Here is a 7,755-nt window from a genome sequence, read left to right as displayed (position 1 = left end):
AAACATGTATTGCATATCAAATATGTGTAGTTTTATAACTTCAACAAACATTCTAATATGATTCCAGGTCTGCAGTATTTAGTATATGCTTAGAGGAAAGCTGGATGTGCATTAAACTGGATAACATACAACAGGAAGTAGATATCATTCAACATTTTTACATTTATTTCATATTTTTCATAAACTATAAGTTGCATGCACATTTGTACTGTTGTACATGTATGCAGTGTAATCTACATGATAACAGCTGGGAAAAGGAGATATTTCTAACCATATACTGTAGCTATCTACTCAGCATATTACTGACGTTCCTATAGAGCATTTACATAAACGATTTTGTCAATTTATAACGAAAAAATGGATGAGCTCATGAACAGAAAATATTACCCGATTGCTTATTGAAGAATCTACTTTTGGCAGCCTCTCTAAATCTTTTTGTTTCTGGATTACTGCTGCTACTGTGGCCTTTCTTCCATTTCTTTCTGCCGACATTCTTAGATCGAGGAACAACTCTTGTATTACGTATTTTCTGACCCATTTCAGATCCTTCACTTTTTTCCACGTGCGTGCCATAAACAGGAAGTGCAATGACTTATCAAGGGCGATAACTCTATCTGAACAACCTCGAGCTACCTTTCCGAAACGGATAGACCGTTGAAGTACAACCTCAACATCATCTTCTGAAAATTTTAACTAAAATATAGACAAAATGAAATGTGTATGTTTAATGTTTAAAATATGCATAAATACACGTTAGATTTTCTAGTTGACTATCATTGCGCGCGCCAGACGGGAAAACAACGAAGTGAATCTCCACAGTTATATATGTTTGGGTGTATATTACCCCCCATCTTAAGTCATCTACATGTATTTTCTTACATTTAAATTTTTTTTAAGAAACCCTTAAATTTTGCTCCGGAAAGGTACGTAGTTATAGGCTAGCGGGACTCTAAATCTAGTCCGCTAAACCTAACAGGCTAATCTTTTTTTCTAATATTTTTTTTTCTTTTAAGTTATAGAGAGTACATTTTTTTATACGCCTCAAACTGTAAAAGAACTGGGGACGTTTTCGTGTATCGAGGCCCGTCAGAGCCGAGATCTGTTCTCTCTCCCACATATTGTACAGTGTTAGGCTTATCGCTAATTACTTAAAATAAGTCTCTGTTATGAAGTAAATTTTTATTTCTAATAATATCCAGGTTTTTTGCCTTTGTCTATGAGCTCAGGTAACTCTACCAATGTGCCATTTAACCATTACAAATCCAATATAGACAATATGCCTGTGTGTATATGTGATGAATAGTATTCATGAACGGAATGCATGAAGCGTGCTTTTGGGTTGGACAACTATCTGTGAATTCATTTCCACCATGTCTACAAACAGTGATGGAGGGATATTACTTTCTCAATTTAAGCGATATATTAAGGTGGCTTTAGTGACTTTTATTGCTAAATAGGACATTTCAATGACATATGAAACTAGACTTGCAATTAAGGTGTTCGTTTAAAAGCGTCTTACTAAAATGATCGATATATATAACAGTGATTTACATGCCAGTTCAAAACAGTCGGTACCCCCACAGCTTTCATTGTATTCAGAGGATTTAAAATTTCGACCTCTCTCGATCTGTGGACAACCTTGGATTTATTTATACCATGTACAATTTCATTCAACAAGCCAATGGGATTAAGGTGAAATTCTGAAATTTTGTTGAAACAATATCAAAATAAGTGCAAAACTACAGTGCAGATTATTTGGATATTTAAATCATAAGTGGTGTACAAAAACAACAAGGTTTCAGAAAGCGGATATTAGAGTTAATGCTGCAGATAAGTGTTAAATGGTGAATTCATAATAAGGAGGCAAACTCGATCTGGGATCTATACAGAAATTCTGTGGATGTGTTAATCCGCATCAATAGAGGATTAAATTCTTTTCATATTCATTGTGTGGGATTTTTTCGTAAATTGGATTTTTAAAAAAATGGAATAGTCCGGCAGGTTATGTGTTGTGTGTTAACATAATTATGGGATTATGCCCGGAGACATATACTCACCCGTATTGTGTAACTCTCCCATATGTTACCTTTTACTGTCTTATAAGTGACTGTTTTTATATTAGAGTCACATATAAGACAGTAAAAGGTACATGTAACATATGGGAGAGTTACAGGTAATGGTCCGATAATCCGGGAGTTAAAGTACAGAGAAACAACAATAGATGACATCACAACTATGTTTTAAACTGTTAACAGACCACAATATAAATGAAAATTTAATGTTTCACCTGCAGGGTGGTATCTAGTAAACTGTAAGTGTTAGGCCAAAACAAAAATTTAAAAAGCCTTATAATAAGTAGGCAGGTTTAGCGGACAAATATAAATCTTGCCGAACCTGTAGATTTTGATACATGTACCACAGGCGCACGCATTTTTGTTTATTATTTTCATGGATCATGGAAGGTGGATAGATGCGGACTACTTGGAAAGTACAGAGCTTGGATGTACCAGCATGGGGTTTGGCTAAGCTTAAGGCTGATATGGCTGTTGCTGATCTATGGGGTCCCGGTGACGAAAGTTGAAGGGTTGGATAGAGCAGTTAGCAGCTATCTACGCCGATGGCTTGGAGTCCCACCAGGTTTTACTTCCGTAGGGTTGTATGGTAAATCCAACAAACTAAATCTACCTCTCTCGTCGGTGGTAGAGGAGTTCAAGGTAGCAAAGTATCGCCTAGTCATGACATTGCGGAACTCCTTAGGTGCAAAAGTTAGCGGAGCAGATGTCCAGACAAGGACAGGAAGAAAGTGGTCAACATCGACATCTGTAGACCAGGCTGAAAGTATTCTGGAGCTACGGTATGTGGTTGGAAACACATGCAACGGAAGGCAAAGACTGGGGTTGCAGCACTTTCAACAATGGAAGAACGCATCAATGCCAGAGAGGCGAAGGATGGTTTAGAGCAAGGTCAGGCGGGAAGAAGAAGACAAGAGGAAGACAAAAGCTCTTAAGCTAGGAAAGCAAGGCGCGTGGATGAAGTGGGAATTGCCAAGCAGGAAACTGGCTTGGCCAGAAGTGTGGAGGAAGGACCAATACAGGATAGCATTCATGTTAAGAGCAGTATATTCCACACTGCCGTCCCCAGCAAATCTTTATCAGTGGAGACTTATTGAGGACCCATCATGTAAGCTCTGTGGGAGCCAGGGATCAATGGCCAAAATCTTGTCGGGGTGTCGGACATCGTTGACACAGGGTTGTTGCAAATGGCGTCAGGATAATTTCCTACGCGAACTGGCAATCACTGTAGATGAAGAAAGGAGAAGGAAGCGGCCAAAATCAACACCAGGAAGTATGAAGATGTTTGTTTAGGAAGGCGAGGCATTGGAGTGGAAGAAGACAGCTGCAACATCGTTGCTGGATAAAGGAAAGGACTGGGATCTCAAAATGGACTTGGATGGAAGGCTTGTTTTCTCAATAGTGGAGACTACATTACGTCCAGATATGGTTCTGGTATCGAACTAGTCCATACTATCATCGTAGTGGAGCTCACAGTACCTTGAGAGGAAAACTGCGAAGAGACGCATGTAAGGAAAAACTTGAAGTATGCAGATCTACTGCTATACCTCTAACTCTGTTGGAGTAGACAGAACTAAGATCTTTCCTTACAGGGGCTAGCGTTCAACCGAAGGCCAAATGTGAAGTGGTGTTAAGGGGAGACGTTAGGAAAAAGAAAGTAAGTGATTAGGAAGGAAAGAAAAGATCATATCCTAAATTTAATCTGTTATATTAACTATCTAAATCTCTCGTAGCATACAATAAAATGTGTGTGTTTTTTAATATAAATATACATTAAGGTGATTACGCAAATTAACTTTCTTAAATGTGAACCAGTAGGGATACATCTCAGGGATCTGAGAATTAGTTACAGTTTATATTATTATGGGCCCACCACTACATAATTACATAGCACTATATATAGAGCATGAATTGCACCGATTTTGATCTAGATCCCTAAACATTCTACAATAATTATATAAACTGTAACTAATTCTCAATTTTCTTATCTCTTGGAATACCAGGGAATCGCTAGAGATGTGAATGGTAAAGTACATTTGAGGTTCACAAGGTATATAAATGTTGTCCTTTAAATGGTTTTCCAGCAGGATTTCAAAGCCTTTCGCGGTTTCTGCGTTCACGAACGATTTTGGCAAAACTGTTCCAGACATAACCAACCACATTCATCGTCCTTGTTGTTGGTGGATATTAGTGTACAGTATATTAATGTTAGTGTCTTTGGTTCTGATTTATATTTGATTAAATCTAGAATAATGCGATGCTTTTTGTTGTACAGGTATCTCGTTTTGGAAAAATTTATGAAACACGTAAGTCAAGGTTTTGAGTTAACTCTCCATACATACATGTAATATAAAAGTACAAGAAAATATTATCATATGTCATCATTGTAACAATCAACTGTCGCTGCTATCGGTGGCGATAATTACAGGGGTTAGTAGTAGTAATCACTAGTATCACAAGGGCATACAGGTGTAATAGAAAGAAATCAGAATTACCGGGATTACCTACACAGAGAAATGATATAAAACGGAAAAAGAAGATTAAAAAAATACAAACTCTTCTGCGTAAGTGACGATATAAATCCAAGTTAATCTATGAATATTCTAAACTTACTTCAGGGTGTTCTGTTGGGTAGTTGAAAGTTAATTTTGGACATAGATGCACAGATAAATGCAATAAAAATATATAGAAAGATCGATTTTAGTTGCTATATATAAAGAAGTTCGATTCTGGTGGTATGTTTCATTCTTCTTTCAAAAACAGGTGCATAATGTACCAAAATGTAATCAAAGCTCCCCTAAACCCTTATTGGCCTTACCATATGTTTGCCCTGATGCAATTGTAGAGTGTACTGCTCTTCGTTAGTCGGTGGGTCAGAGGTCATTAATATGGTCCGACTTTTTATTCTCTCTCTCTCTCTTTTTCTTTTTTTTTTTTTTTTTTTTTTTTAATTTTCCTGATCTTATCTATAGATGGATAATCTACTACACTTCCAGCTCATACATTACATTTTTATCATTTTCCTATATTTCGTTTTCACAAATATCTATTTTTGTACACCGCTTGAACTTTTTGACGTTATTTCCTCTTTGGTCCAAAAGGACAACGAAAACGTCTTGCCTGCTTAAAGAGACAATTCACTCAGGCAGATTCTTTTACATAACCAATAAGCAAAATATAGCATAAATGTATTGTTCTACATTTCTTATGAAACATATAACGGAAACATTGACAAATTCCACGACATTGTTAAGTATTTTAATTAATATCGTTGAAATATCAAATCGTTGATCAATACGATTAAGCAGGTACAATATTAACTCTGTACCCATACCCGAGCCAAAGTCACGCACGTTAAACAAATGAACTACATAAACACTGAGAAGGTGATAAAATGATTTTTAGGCAAGACAATTCACCTAATAAGGTAAACACACTACTGTCAGAGCGATTTGAGCAGTTCTAGCCAAAAGTTGCATTACTTTACGAGCAAGGGACAGGGTTCGGCATACAAGAAGTTCGACCACTGTGTGTAATGGCGGACAGCGAGCAAAATTGAATATTTCACACACGTGTCACCACCATAGGCGTTTCAGGCATATCACAGTAAAACAGACTGATTTAATTACCATTAGAACTTGTTTTATCTGATATATATACAAATTTTAATGTTCTCTTAGACTGAATTGTCCCTTTAAGTAAAATTTTAAAAAAAATGTTGTGAGCTGAAAGTGTAGACAATATTGTATAAGGATGCCAAATTTGGTTGAAATCCGACCGTCTACAGATGCGAGCAGAAAAGGGGAAAAAAGAAAAAAATACTTAAAGTATAAGGTAAAATTATGACGTGTCCAAGTATGTTTGCCGCATTACTTACAAGTTACTACTGTAGTTCATTTAAACATTACTAGAAACGAACGACTCCTTCAAGACGTTAATAGCTGGTACTAATAAAAATAACCTTAGTTTAAACTTATAACAGGATTGGGCACAAGTTATGACTTGCATAATTTATAACTTGTAAAAACTTGTAATAATTTCTTGACATGATTTATGCATTAGTCAATGATAATCTTTCCCAAGTGACGAGATTTAAAACGAAAAAGGCGTAATTTGCAACTACCAACATGTCATACTTTATTTTACAAGGCCTATGTAGTTTAATCTAAGCGTTTACCTATTGCAAACTATTTTTGATTTTGTTGTATTTAAGCTTCACAAGGAATCTTGCATTTGTTTTGTGCAGTACCTTCATCTTTGAAAATCTATATAGAAGATTGAAACTATTTAGACTATTTCTGCAAAGATCTTTCAAATATATATTAACTGGGGTTATTCCCTTTGTACCTTCCAGAAGATCACATACAATGTTGATTGCCTTCGGAACATAGACATGGCTGAAGCTATACCGACACATGAATACAATTGTTTGATATGTACGAAGTCATACACTGATCCAAGACTCCTGCTTTGTGGTCATACATTCTGCTGTCAATACCTGTCATCATACATCGACAAAGAACACGTAACAGCAGAAGACTCCCAGTGCTCAATGTGTGTGGGACACCGATATCTCACGATTTCATTAGTGGGGACGTTGGTACCTTGGCGGTATATGTTCAAAAAATGACGTGTTTGTTACCCAAACAACACATTCGTCAGGTGTCCATTTGTGTGAGCCATGTCTACGAGGACAATAATCCATTCCTTCCGACGATGACGACTCACAAACTGTCTCTGCAATGAAGAGTAATAAATTATAAATAATTGTTGTTTTAAAATATTTAGGGTTAGAAAACACATCTATTTTAGAAGCGTAGAAGTTCGACGCCTGAATATAGAAAGCACATAGTGGTAAGTATATACAGGTATAAACGCTTAAAGCAAATATGATGAAAAATGCGGCAAAGTAATGAAAGACGAGAATTGTGTGCCTTAGGTACATCATTTATACTGACCTCTCATCGTTGTCAATTTCATCAATACACAAGAACATCCCCATCCAAACATACCTACTGCACTAGACCAATTATACGTCCAATTCTACTCCCATTCCCGACCCCAACCCCACAAAAGTTACACAGCTAATAGAAACTACAAGTGGTTACATGACGATTTTCTCTTTAATGAGGGTTGGGCGAAAGGACTTTTTGTCAAAAGGACGTGATCAATATATTAAGATAGGGGATCAGATTTGTAAGCAATCAAATTAAATGAATTTAGAGATCTACAGACATGTCAGACAAATTAAAACCCTTTGATGTTTGATCAAATTGTTCAATAATAACATTGATACTCACTTGATTAGACTATTTTTTTCTCATTTTGTTGCATTTCTTTAACATTGAAATGAAATCAAATGAGAGTTATCAGAATTCTTTTAATTATGATTTGAAAAATGTTGAAATATGATTACGTTAATCACCAATTGAAGAACGGGTCCAATAATCTATACTACTCTGTTTCATTATCTAGAAATAATTTTACAAAATCCATTTGCACATCAACAAGAATCAAGTTACCTGGTCACCTACGAGGAAGGCATTCAAGGACAAGATTTTGGGTATGAGCAGGTAATAAGACCACAGGCTTTTGGCTCTATAGATTTTTTCTTTACATACATATGTAATACTAGTATTACATTTATATATAGAGAAAAAAAAATCTATAGAGCCAAAAGCTT

The sequence above is a fragment of the Argopecten irradians genome, chromosome 11 (assembly GCF_041381155.1).
Source record: "Argopecten irradians isolate NY chromosome 11, Ai_NY, whole genome shotgun sequence".
NCBI lineage: Eukaryota > Metazoa > Mollusca > Bivalvia > Pectinida > Pectinidae > Argopecten > Argopecten irradians.
The sequence above is the reverse complement of the archived record's forward strand: the minus strand, read 5'-3'. Positions refer to the sequence as shown.